Source organism: Pogona vitticeps, chromosome 3 (genome assembly GCF_051106095.1).
Source record: "Pogona vitticeps strain Pit_001003342236 chromosome 3, PviZW2.1, whole genome shotgun sequence".
In the NCBI taxonomy this organism is placed as follows: domain Eukaryota; kingdom Metazoa; phylum Chordata; class Lepidosauria; order Squamata; family Agamidae; genus Pogona; species Pogona vitticeps.
This window is the reverse complement of record NC_135785.1, coordinates 41934637-41947748: the sequence shown is the minus strand read 5'-3', so window position 1 is coordinate 41947748 and position 13112 is coordinate 41934637. Positions and strand designations below refer to the sequence as shown.

At 40.3% G+C, this 13112-nt stretch overlaps 1 long non-coding RNA gene across 1 annotated transcript; it reads right to left on the bottom strand.

Annotated features, from left to right (window-relative positions):
- Positions 1–10493: 10493 nt before the first annotated feature.
- LOC144587843 (uncharacterized) lies at positions 10494–12705 on the bottom strand. Its single transcript, XR_013543021.1, has 2 exons — positions 12535–12705; positions 10494–11181 (listed from the first exon to the last, which is right to left on the bottom strand). It is a non-coding gene; the product is annotated as an uncharacterized LOC144587843 (long non-coding RNA).
- Between the last annotated feature and the right edge of the window lie 407 nt (positions 12706–13112).

Genomic DNA, 13112 nt, shown 5'->3' with positions numbered 1-13112 from the left:
ACTGTTGTATACATAAGGCCACAACATGTCTTCAGAAAGCCCTGCAGACAACATTCTAAGTGATGCAGAGACATGATGTCCTGTTTTCCTGTTACAGTGCAGACAACTAAGAGAACCAGCTGGAGTATCATGGAATGGCTATGCTTCCCTGGATCTCCAGGCAGCATTCAGCATTCAGCACCGGAAGAGAAGATGATCTTATTCTTGTGCATGAAGTATGGAAGAATGGAAGGCCTCCTGGCTCAGCATAAAGGAATGTGTTTATGTGTGCAGGTGCTATTTAGCAGTATCCCCTTCCTTGAGATTTCAGGACATCACAGAGGCCAGGTAAATGATGGCAGGACAGAACAGCTCCTGGACCAGCTGACTGTGAAAACACCAAAAGAGAATGAGCCCTGAATCCAAGTAAATCCTAGCTACACTGCAGGAGTAGAACTGGTCAAACCACCACATAATAGGACAATCCAGAGTCACCAACTGGGGTGGTGGTGGTGAGGGCTGCATTTTTTGGGCAGTTATCCACCTAGCAAAATTGATTCATCAACTGCAATAGACACTGCAGTTCTCACTAGGATTCACATCCTGCACTGCCACAAGAAGGCTCGCGAGTTGCAATGCTCTGCCTTGCTCCTGATGGCATAGTGGGCCAAGTGGATATACAGTGGACCCTCAACTTACAGACGGCTTGACTTACAGACTTTTCGAGTTACAGACTTCTCTGGCTGCAAAATTTAGATTCGACTTACAGCCGGAGAATCGACTTACAGACCAGAAAAAACCCAAAATGGAACAAAAATAGAATAAAAACCTCTGGTTATGGGATTAATTGGTTTTCAATGCATTGTAGGTCAATGGAGATTCCACTTACAGACTTTTCGACTTGCAGCCACCATTCCAATACGGATTAATTCCTTAAGTAGAGGGTCCACTGTACTATAAACCACCAGGTCTGTCCCCAGTCTCCAACTCTCACTTGTGAATTTTTGATGTACCAATGTTGTGCAAATGAAATAGACATAAAAACAGTTTTGTGCTCTGCTAGTGATCCTTGGCACTAGCTGGAAACAGGTGGAGATGGGTGCCAAGCTTACTGGGCCATGTATTCTGAAACCCTGTTGAATTTCACTGTGTTGTCTTCAGTTTAGTTTCTCTTGCTATCTACATCAATTTCTCTTCTTATATTTTGACATGTCAGCTATCCCTTCCAGGTTAAATCATCTGCAAATCTGGGGAAGGCTGCCATAACTACACTCAGGTATAATCTCCAACTTTGTCTCAGTTTATTTTCTTCATAGTAATAAAGGTGTAACCCCCCCTTTTGCATCATTGTGTCATGAATATATTCATCTAAAATATAGATTGTAGAGAAACTACAGACATGCAACTTTGTAAAAAAAAAAATACAATCCACTCTTTCTTGCATCGGTAGTAACTCTCACAGGAAGGGAAGTTCTGTTTCTTGTACAATATTTCCTGTGATAACACGACCAGTTCTGATGTTCTTAAGAACACATTGTTCTTGATCAAGCAAGCTTTGTTGGCTAAGACAATATTTGTCTGCATGTTTATCTTTGCGGTTTCATTGCTTTGAAAAGTTAAAAACAATTTACATCTGAGTCTTCAATTTTTTTGTTTTTTACAAATCAAACCAATTATTTTTGTTTTCTTTTTCAGCCCTCATCCTATTTTATGCAAGTAAGGCTTCCAGTGTCATCCTAACTCAAATAAAATGCTATATAAAAATTATTATATTGTTACAAAAAAAAAAAGAAGAAGCAGGGGACGGACAAGGAGAGGAAACAGATGCATTCATAGATTAGAACATGAAAAGAAAACCTTGGTGAAATATTTCATGACCTTTAATTGTATCTAAAATGTTGTATTTGAATGCCATCAGCCTAGATATAGCCAAGTCCCATCTTAAACAGAGAAACCTCTCTGTATGTGTATGTGTTTTCTTCTTAGAGTCACATATAACAATAATACAAGACAAGGACAACATAAGGCAGTGATGGCGAACCTTTTTGAGCCCGAGTATGCAAACTGGAAAAAAAAGCAAACAACCCAGTGGGCGGCAGGCAGCCGTGGCAACAGAGGAAGCAGTGGCAGAAGCAGGAATCCCGGGCATGGAGGTGCCTCCAGACCCCACTCCGGATCCGCCTCCAGTCGTACCCAACCCCGCCACTACCTATAGCTCAGCCAGCCTCCTGCCACCACCACCAGCTGCTCCGGATTCTCGCCCACCGCCTGTTGCCTCCTTCTCAGGTTTGGCTGCTGGGGGTAGTGATCTAGTGACTTATGGCTTGCGTGCCCACAGAGAAGGCTCTGTGTGCCAGCTGTGGCACGCCTGCCATAGGTTTGCCATTGCTGACATAAGATATATTTGGTGTTTGAATCTTTATTCCAAAGTACAATGAGATGGTTGTTATAATATAGTGCAGAAATGGAGACTTCAAATGTTAATTTTTTCTGTATATAACCATCTTCCCTGAATCCTCACCCTCCACAGTATACATTTGTATATTAACCTGTGGCTAAATACTTCACTGTACGTAGTGTCATGTAGTGGACAGAGTGACAAATGACAGTTTGGGACACCTGGAAACTTGCTAGGGGAGTCAAACTGGTAAAACCACCCCTTAAATACCTTATTTATCTTGACATTTTCCTATTAGGGTCCCTGTACATCAGTCCCTACTTGATAGCAAACAACACACAATGCAAATATTTTACTCCATGTGTCCGAGGAAATGGAGTGCAATCCAGGAAAACCCATGCTGGAATAAAACTGTTAAAGTGCCACATTTTTTGTTTTTTTGTTATACAGACAACTGGCATTATATTATATTTTTTTATTTATTTATCAGATCTTTATACTGCCCATCTAGAACATGTCTACTCTGGGTGGTTTACATATAACATAAAAATAAATGGAGGTAAAATCCAAATTAATCACAAAGTCCATGATGGGAAAAGGAAAAAGAAGAAGAAAGAGAAAAAAAAAAAGGAAAAGGAAGATAGACTAGGTAATGGCTGTAATAGATTTATGATCACACTAGAACTTCAGGCATACTCTCTTTTTTCTTTTCTTTCTTTCTTTCTTTTTCTTTCTTTTTTTGTGCAGAGCAGAAACTTTTGTTCCTTCTATGAAGAAGACATAGGTATTGAAATCAGGGGGACTTGATTACTTTAAACAATTGTTAAGACAAAAGAAGGGTAAAAGTATAGTTTTGGATTTTCAGTTTTTTAATAACCAGAGCTTAAATTTAGGATTATACTAAGCTTAAATGTAATGAATACTTCAACAGTTACATTTAAGAAACGTGAATATAATGACATGCAGAAGCCATACTTGGAATCCTGATTTTCCAAATCCTTCTGCCCATTCTTTTAACCTTTCAGCCTGCTCACCAGTGGATGACTCCCTTCACCACCACCATAACATCTCTGAAATGGAGTTCAGCTCTCAGGCTGTAAAGGGTTCCCTACCTTTAACTAAAGCATGGCTTGGCCTGGATCCAGTGAGCGATTTGAAAATGGTTGTATGTTTGCAAGCAAGTCAAGGTATGCTTAAATTTATTTGTTGAAGCTGTGGCATCATGTCTTTATAAAAAAGATGTTCGGAATATATTCGCACTGCTACACTGATTACAGTAGTTGTTTTTATGACCTTTTCAACTCTAATCAAGGAGAAGTGCTTAAAGAAGGCTCCTTCCTGTTTCATTTTTATACTGTGGGATGTAGAGGCTTCCATGCCATTTCCCCATTCCATTAAAAAAACTATCTAGCCTGATGAAGAGTTGAGGATCCATTTTTGTGTGGATTTACATGTGTTCCTTATGAATATTTTGTGCACCTGTGGATTTTGATTGGTTGTAGTGTTTGTATGAACCAGGAGAGGGCAGTTACTGTACATTAGTTAAAGATAAAGACAAAGTTGTTAACTGGTCTATTGGTTTAATAAGGCTGTCCTCTCCATTTCTCACCCTGCTCCAATACTTTTCATTGTTGTCTATGCTTAGAAATGTAGTATTTGAATCTTTCTCTGCTGTGGTGAAGATGTTGCCTATTAAAGTTTGATATCTCAGTCAAATAAGAGGGAAAATGTTGAAAATGTGGTGTTCCATACTGTGGACTGCCAGAAAAGAAAAGAAAGGTGTAACAGACCAAATGAAATCTGAACTTCAGTAGAGGCTAAAATGACTAAACTGTGGTTATCCGACTGTAGATATACCATGGGAAAAAACCCACTGGAAAATACCATAATGCTAGGAGATATTGATGGCAATAGAAAAAGAGGAAGGCGAGGTAGACTAAGTAAAGGAAACCACAGCCTTTAGTTTACAAGGCTGAACAGGGCCATTAATCAAAGCATCTTTCAGAGGCAATTAGCTCACATATTTTCCATTATGTCACGATTGACTGGACAGCACCTAACAGCAGCATGTCAGTTAGGGGATATGGCATAAGCATAAGTGTTGTCGTTGTTTAGTCGTTTAGTCATGTCCGACTCTTTGTGACCCCATGGACCAGAGCACGCCAGCCCCTCCTATCTTCCACTGCTTCCCGGAGTTCTTTCAATTTCATGTTGGTTGCTTCAATGACACTGTCCAGCCATCTCATCCTCTGTCATCCCCTTCTCCTCTTGCCGTCGCACTTTCCTAACATCAAGGTCTTTTCCAAGGAGTCTTCTCTTCTCATGAGATGGCCAAAGTACTGGAGCCTCAGCTTCAGGATCTGTCCTTCCAGTGAGCACTCAGGGTTGATTTCCTTTAGAATTGATAGGTTTGTTCTCCTTGCAGTCCAGGGGACTCTCAAGAGCCTCCTCCAGCACCACAGTTCAAAGGCATCAATTCTTCGGCGGTCTGCTTTCTTTATGGTCCAGCTCTCACTTCCATACATCACGACAGGAAAAACCATAGCTCTGACTATTCGGACTTTTGTTGGCAAGGTGATGTCTCTGCTTTTAAAGATGCTGTCAAGGTTTGTCATCGCTTTCCTCCCCAGAAGCAGGCGTCTTGTTGGAATGCAAAGTAGTTCATTTTGTTTCTGTTATTGACTAAGTGAATGCTTTTGGAATGTTCACCTGCAGGACACAAGAACAATAATATTGTTGTTTGACAACAGAGGCAGTTTGAGGACCAAGCAGGAGTACATCTCACCCCCAAACAGGGAATCACCCTGTGCTTTGGTCACAAGGCATCTATGTACACTATTTCTGAACCTAAAAGTCTCAATCTAACGCAGCAGCAGCAAAAATTGCTGAACGAGAAATAGAAATTGGCAATTGTTCATCCATTATCCATGAAAATAATTATACCATCAGAAAGGCCTCAGCAGCTCCCACTATAGAGAAGAGAAATTAATAAAATATTGGTGGGAAACAGCTCTTAGCGTTAATGACATACAGAACATCCATTTCTAGCTGGCATGCTTTTGCCACCCCTCAGCCCTAAGGTTTGCCTTTAGACCTGGGAAAGTGTGGGAGGAAAGGGCATTGAGCAGAAGTCAAGCAACCTTCAGAATTTTGAATAAAGATAATTCATCAGGAGATGGATGTTCTGAAAAAGTTGGACTGATGAGATTTTTGTGATGGAGTGAAATAGACTGACAGTAGGTACCAGATTGGTAAAAAAAAAAAAAGTACTTTCACACACAACATATGGTTCATCTACAGAATTCAGCAATGTAAGTTGTGGTGATGGCCCAGCCATTAGCAAGTTACATATAAAGTTGTTCAAAGTTGTTATAACTATCCCATAGTTTGTCCAGATTTGGACATAACTACAATTAGTTAAAAAGCCAGCCAAAAGCATCCAGTGTCCTCCTCACAAACCGAGGAGGAGGGGTAACTCCTGGGCTTGAGGCTTGTTTAGTAAAGCAAAGCAAAGTGTGCTGCTTATATCCTACCCCATAGCACTTAAAGCAGTCTCTGGGCAGTTTACAAATGAATTATGCAGGCTACACATTGCGCCTGAGTGCCATGCACTAGTATTATGTCTGACTATATCCAGTGGACCAATTTAGAAGATAGCATATATAGGGGGATTTCAGGGATTCTGGTAGTCCATAAAAGAAATGTGGCCCAGATATAATGCCAGGTCAGTTTGGTGCTGCAGAATTGTGCTTGTGTACAAATAGCTCTTGCTTTCATACAGTTTTGCTTCAACTACAGTGGACCCTCTACTTAAGGAATTAATCCGTATTGGAATGGTGGCTGCAAGTCGAAAAGTCTGTAAGTCGAATCTCCATTGACCTACAATGCACTGCAAACCGATTAATCCCATAACCAGTGGTTTTTATTCTATTTTTATTCCATTTTGTTTTTTTTCTGGCCTGTAAGTCGATTCTCTGGCTGCAAGTCGAATCTAAATTTTGCAGCCAGAGAAGTCTGTAACTCGAAAAGTCTGTAAGTCAAGCCGTCTGTAAGTCGAGGGTCCACTGTATTTATTTCCACTTTAGCAGAAATCTTTATTTTTTTGTAACATCGGAATTAGTGATCTATGGAGTTATGCTTGTCTTTCAAACCAAGATTGCAAACCATAGTATGGTACCATTTGGGAAGAGCTTCTAAGAAGACCCTACTGTAATGTTTCTTCACACAACTATGTGCAGCAGTCACAGATGTGTTCCCTCCCTCTGCAGCTGAGGTCCCCAAACATTTCGGCACCATGCCCACACCTTTGGGTTTTTGAGAATCCCTCTATCCTCCCCACCTCTCCATGGCCATCAATTTCAACATCCTGGGATTTTATAGTTCAAAATTTTAAAATAAGGGACAATTTAAAAGAAAAAAATCACAGTCATTTCTCTTGCTTGCTGTTGACTATGATGGCTGAAATGGAATGCAGGAAGTGTTTTTTTTTTTTCCAAAAAGAGCTGGACTAAGCTCTCACAACACAAAAAAGAAATTGTAAAAGGCCTGGGTAGGGGGATTAGGATTAAAAGGAATGTTCTCCTGTGAAATGTGGTAATTATCGGGTCTCTCACAAGACCTAATCCGAATGTGCAGGTTCTTGGGGAGGCACGGGGAGAAGGTAATTTTCAAAAATAGGTAGTTATTAATGTTTAGAGCCTGGTGGGAAGACCTCACTTTTGCGCACTTGTTGCATTGCCTGTTTTGTACCACTGCGTGAGCTCAGAATTTTACTACATAGTAATATACAGACTATGCTGACTGGAGGATTCTGAGGCTTTCCATTCAAAAAAGGCAATTTTTGAGAGACAGGAACAGGAAGAAGTGGAGAAGGAGGAAAAAGAAGAAAAACACACACAACTGTTCCACTGACTTAGCTCCATCACTGAGGTAGGAAGGGGGGGTGTTGGTGAAGGCAAGCAGTGGCAGCTGGTGGTAGATCACAGTGAGTGGCAACCCTGGCTGCTAACATGTAGGTGCCACCTGCACCATGTTGGAGTTTTACTTGCAACACTGCATACTGTCTGTGTATTGTGTGACTGGGAGGGACTTTTCGGGGCTGGGGTGAATGTCTTTCCAGCACTAATCAATCATTTCTTCCAGCCTTCTTTCCCCGTTTTGTTCCTTGGCTGGTGCCAGTGGTTTGTTTGCTGTTAATCTGTTCAGTTGGTTGTTAATATGAGTGCATAAAAAAGCAGCATACACAAGTATGTAATTTTTAAAAAGATGTTTTTATTCATTCTCCTACAAATGTCTCAGAGTGAGTAATGGAGACTTTAAGGGCCAATTAATGAGAATGGAGTGAACTCTGGGGAACTTGAAGCTGTTCTGCTCTGTGAGCTTCTGTACTCCTACTGTATAACAAAAAATAGGTTTTACCAGAAATTCAAGGCTCTGCAACACAGCATCCCTTAAAAGAGACAAAAGCTTCCTATTAAGGGCCAGCTCTCTCTTGAGCCAGCAATCTCTTCAAATAATTTTATTCAAGGTGAGATTCTCCGATTCAAGACACTGGTGGCCTCCAAAATCATCTCTTGTGGCAAGGTGAGCAGGAAACATATGCATTAACATCAGGTGGCCAGGGCAGCTGCTGTTCACCCTGATGCTTCCCTGGGATGCGGTGCCACTGCCCTTACTTCCTCCCGTTCCACTGAAGCAAGCAGCAATGTCTGCACACACCTGCACAGCTCAAATGCCTGCCTCTGCCTGATACCAGTCCAGCTACTCTTTGCTTCCTCTTGCTCCACAATCCCTCTGCAGTCCCTGTCCTGGCTTTTCCTTCTGTCATTTGTGCTCTTAATGATGTCTGTATCTTCTAGGAGTAAGTTAGAAAATAGTCTCTATTGGGGCATTGTGCATCTGCCCCTTCTCCCCCCGGTGGAAAAACAGTGCTGTCTAACTAATAAATAAAATATTTTTTTCCCAAGGAAATTGGGAGATCATTCAAATAAGCTCTCACTAAAATTTTGCATTCCTTTCCTGTGTATTATAAGTTTGGGAAGAATGAGTCAATTGTATGTTTCTTGAAAGAAAAAAAGCTGAACTTAAATAATATACAGTAGGATCCCTGTATCCATGGGATCAATCTCTGCAGTTTCACTTATCTCCAGATTACTGCAGCCCTGTATACAACATACAAAGGAACCCCTTGTTGCATATAGGGTCCCCTTGTATCCACAGGTTCAGGTATCCACACTAGATTGTGCAACTCATTTGGGGGTCCTACTGTAAATATGTCTGACTATGGTTTGATACTAATAACACCTGTGGCTGAAAACATTTTTGCTCATTACAAAAGTACACTACCATCTTCAGTATAAATTATATGATCCTCCCTTTTAGGTTTATGAAGCTTAAATTGGTGGGATTCAAAAAGAAGGAACTGGTCACAATGAATGAATATTGGTGATTTTTTTTCATATGTGAGGCTCTCCTCATACGTGATGCCCAGGGCAATTGCCTCCTGTACTCCCTGTCCCCAACCCCCCCCCCCAGACCTTTTAAAAGCCCTAATTCCTAGAATTCTCAAACTTGAACTCTAGTTTATTCAGAACATGGGTCACATAATATGTACTATATTTGCTTTGTCTGCAAAATTTGGCCTTTGACCCCTCATTGGACTTTGAAATGTCCATCAGTGCATAAAGATTTGCCATTGCTATCTGTCTGCCTGCAAACAGACACGTATTTGTCAGAGATAATTGTGATATTTTGTATTTCCAGGGAAAAAAGAGATCATTTCTGTTATTTCAAGGTCTTTTGTAACAGTGGTCATTAAATCTCATTTATTATTTTCTTACTAAAACATCAACGAAGACATGGCCTATTTATTCACTTGCTTAATAACTGATAGTAATGAAATTGTACTGATTCATTCTCCTGACTGTTATAAGGAAAGTTGGTTATTTCCAGGTATTTCCAATTACTTGGGACAACTTTGCTTTTTGGATAAGCAGCCCCTTTTCTAGCTGCTTTGGGGGGAAATCCACATAGATGTTGAAGATGCCGGCTGTTGAAGTTTATTTCAATCTAACTACAGCCCCTTTGATCAAAGCATTCACAGCTCTATGCTTTCAGTGTATGATATCAGCCATTTTGGAGGGGAAATATAATAATGTCCCATTCCATCAAAGATTCTGTATTTGTGGATTACGAGAGATTGTATTAAAATAAATAATGCTTTCCATTATTTATTAAGTTGCCCTTTATTTGAGCACCCCAGAAGTCAATTTCTTGCTGACATTCTTTGACCAGCTGCCCTGGTTCAGCTTCCTATGGTACTTGCGGGCAGGGATGCAACCACTACCTATCAAGTAGCAAAATTTGCTTTGGCAGCAAAGATGATACATTTTTAAAAAAAGTTAAGGAAGGTGGGAAGCTATCTCACTTTATATTTTTGTGTAAATATGTGATGTCAGGTGAGGGACGTGGTGGTGCTGTGGCTTAAACTGCAGAAGCCTCTGTGCTATAAGGTCTGTAGATCTTCAGCTGTAAGATCAAATCCACATGACGGAGTGAGCGCCCGTCGCTTGTCCCAGCTCCCACCAACTTAGTGGTTCGAAGGCATGCAAATGTGAGTAGATAAATAGGGACCACCTTGGTGGGAAGGTAACAGCGTTCTGTGTCTAAGTTGCACTGGCCATGTGACCACGGAAGATTGTCTTCAGACAAATGCTGGCTCTATGGCTTGGAAACGGGGATGAGCACCGCCCCCTAGAGTCAAACACGACTGGACAAAAATTGTCAAGGGAACCTTTACCTTTACCTTTATGTGATGTCAGAGCCATATATGTTTTGTGTTGTTGATGATCATCGTGATGATCTATGGTTTTAAGCAATCAAGTTGGTCAGACTATAAGAGCAGTTTTTACACTACTTTACTACATGCAGCTGACATCTATTACTAATGTTCCTAAAGGCTGTCTCAAAATAGGTTTGGGGATGATGTCACCTAGACATCTGGATTATTTTTAAGATGCATAGGATAAATTTTAGTGGGAAATGTGTGAGGCACAACTTACCAAAAGGACATATACATGACTCTCACAAAGAATATGCAGTATACAATAATTCCCACTTTTTGGGGAAACCCCAGTTTCTGGTCACTGATTTCTAAGCTTCTATTGGGGTCAAAACTCTCATCCGCCTAGCTTGGGAAGATCTTACAGGATGGGCAAATCTGGTCAAAAGGAGGCATTCTGCCAGATAAGAAGGTCCCAAATCACTTAGGGCTTTGTATGTTAACACCATTGCCTTGAAGCTGGCACAGAAACGAGCAACTAGCAAGTGCAATGTTGCCAGGGTGGGGGAGATATGTTGATATCTCCTCACTCCACTTAGCAATCTGGCAGTCAATTCTGGACCTGCTGAAGTCTCTGTAACAGCACCAAGGGCAGCCCCACGTAGAGACCATTGCAGTAGTCTAATCTCAAGACTATCAGTGCAAGAAAAAAATTGATGCAGGACCCGATGTCAAGGTAGGGACACAGCTGAGCAATCTGCCTTAGATGGAAGTAGGTGGTGTGGATTACAGACGCTATCTGATATTCCATTGATAGTGCTCAGTCCAAAAGTATGCTCAAGCTGTGCACCTCCCCCTTCACAGCAAGAGAAACCCTCCAAAAGAAAGGGAAGCACCCAGACCACAGACACTAGAGGCCCCTACCTCCAGGATTTCTGTTTTGTCTGGGTTCAGCCTCAGTCTGTTATCCTTCATCCACCCCAGTACGGCATCCAGACACACTCAAGGAACGGGACAGCATCCACTGCAGAAGGGTGGGAGGAAAGATAGAACTGGATGTCATCTGCACATTGATGACATGAAGCTCCAAAGCTCTAAAATGTAGCTATAAATTAATGAAATGAAATGCACACAATGAAAACAATTTATATAGTAATTATTGGAAAATATTAATTATGATGAATCAGTAATGGATTATTAAATTAGATTTAAAGCCCTCCTTCCTGCTAGCGTGAAATAGCCACAACAGAGAAACAGACTGATAAATTTAGATTAGAATGTCAGTGGATTAGATTAAAATATTAATTCATTAGTAGAGGTGGTTAAACATTAATTAGAGATAGGCTAGTTTACCAGGTCTTGAACACTCAATTTATCTTAATCTGTCATTATAATCTATTTAAGATGTTTTCATCAGCCAACTTAATCTTCCTTTCAGTCACATATCAACACTTTCCTTAACCTTATTTATCACAGAACCATGTGTAAAATTAATCATTTCTCATCAACCTTCATCACCCTACTCCCCTCAGACCATATGTTTTTGAACAGAGTTCTATTTCACCATAGTAGAAAGTCAGATGTGTAGTCAGTTTCACTTTTCAATTTCCTCAGTTCTGTCAATGTTTGCCATCTTCCCTTGTCGGTAGAGGCATTGCTGGTAAAGTTGAATTTAGGTGGCAACAAAAAACTAAATTTGGAACTCCCAAGTAGGTCGATGTCAGAAACATTGTTTTTCCCTCTAAGTTTGCACCAGTATTTCACTTAATGACTGAATACAAGATAACTGTTTTCAAGGTGCTTCCCACTGTGCCAAAGCATTGTTTATTTTCAGTTTGTGACATGTTAGGCAGCACTCGGCTTCACTGAAAGATTTATATGGCCACAGCTTCTTCTTTTTAGTTATTTTTATCCACTCTGTTGTAGAAATGAATTAAGGAGAACTGAAACAACAGTAGCCTTAACAGGAAAAGAAAGATTCTGTTCTGATACAATTCCTATAATAATTTCAACACCAGATCCATCATTTTTGTAGCATTTGTAACATTTTTCTCATGTTCTTCTACTCTTAGTCTGGATTCTGTTGTTTGCACCTCAATGTTTACTTCCCGCTACTGAAATATTGTAGACAATGCTAGCTGGATATCGGTAAGGGACGTTAAAGCATGTACAAAAAGACTGCATTTCTGGAATATCCTGTTTCAAGAAGACCCAAGTATTTTGAATACAGGTGGTGCTAAATTATCCAGGACCAAATGGAGCACAAAATAACATGAAACAGGCATTCCAGGCAGCAGATTTCCTGAGAAGGTATAATTTTCCTTCCTTCAGGCTCTGTGTCTGTGTGATGTTAAAATAAAATAAGAACCATATTTACCATTCGGTTTCATCTTGTATCTGTTACAAAAAATCAGTAATGTTGCCAGTGGGATGATCAGAATTGCTTTCAGATGTTCCTAAATTATATGCATATATATTCTAGGGTGAAAAAAACAAAAATCAATGAATAAGTTTTATTGTTTCATTGATTTATTATAGGTGCATGAGAGTGTAGCAATTTTATTGCGCAGCAAAGAAAATCAACATTTTACAAGGCAATTCTAAAAATGGGGGTGCCCAAACAAAAAATTATAACTTTGAAATGGGACTTCAGATCAGCACCAATGGCACAAGTGTAGCAGCCTGCTCTTGCTCTGTGACAAATACAGTAAGAGTTTTCAAGTGATGATCTTTTCAAACTAGAATTGTTACCCACCCCACCACAGTGCAAAAACTATTTCTAAAAGGAAAAACAACCACTTTGTTAGAAGTGCATGGAACAGGTTTACCAGCAAGAACATTACGAAGTAAATACATCATTGCAGCTTCCTTGGCTGGGAAGGGAGATATTTTGAGGGCAATGACCTCTCACAAAGACAGTCAAAACACAGGTTTTCTTGGAATAGTTAAAAAAAA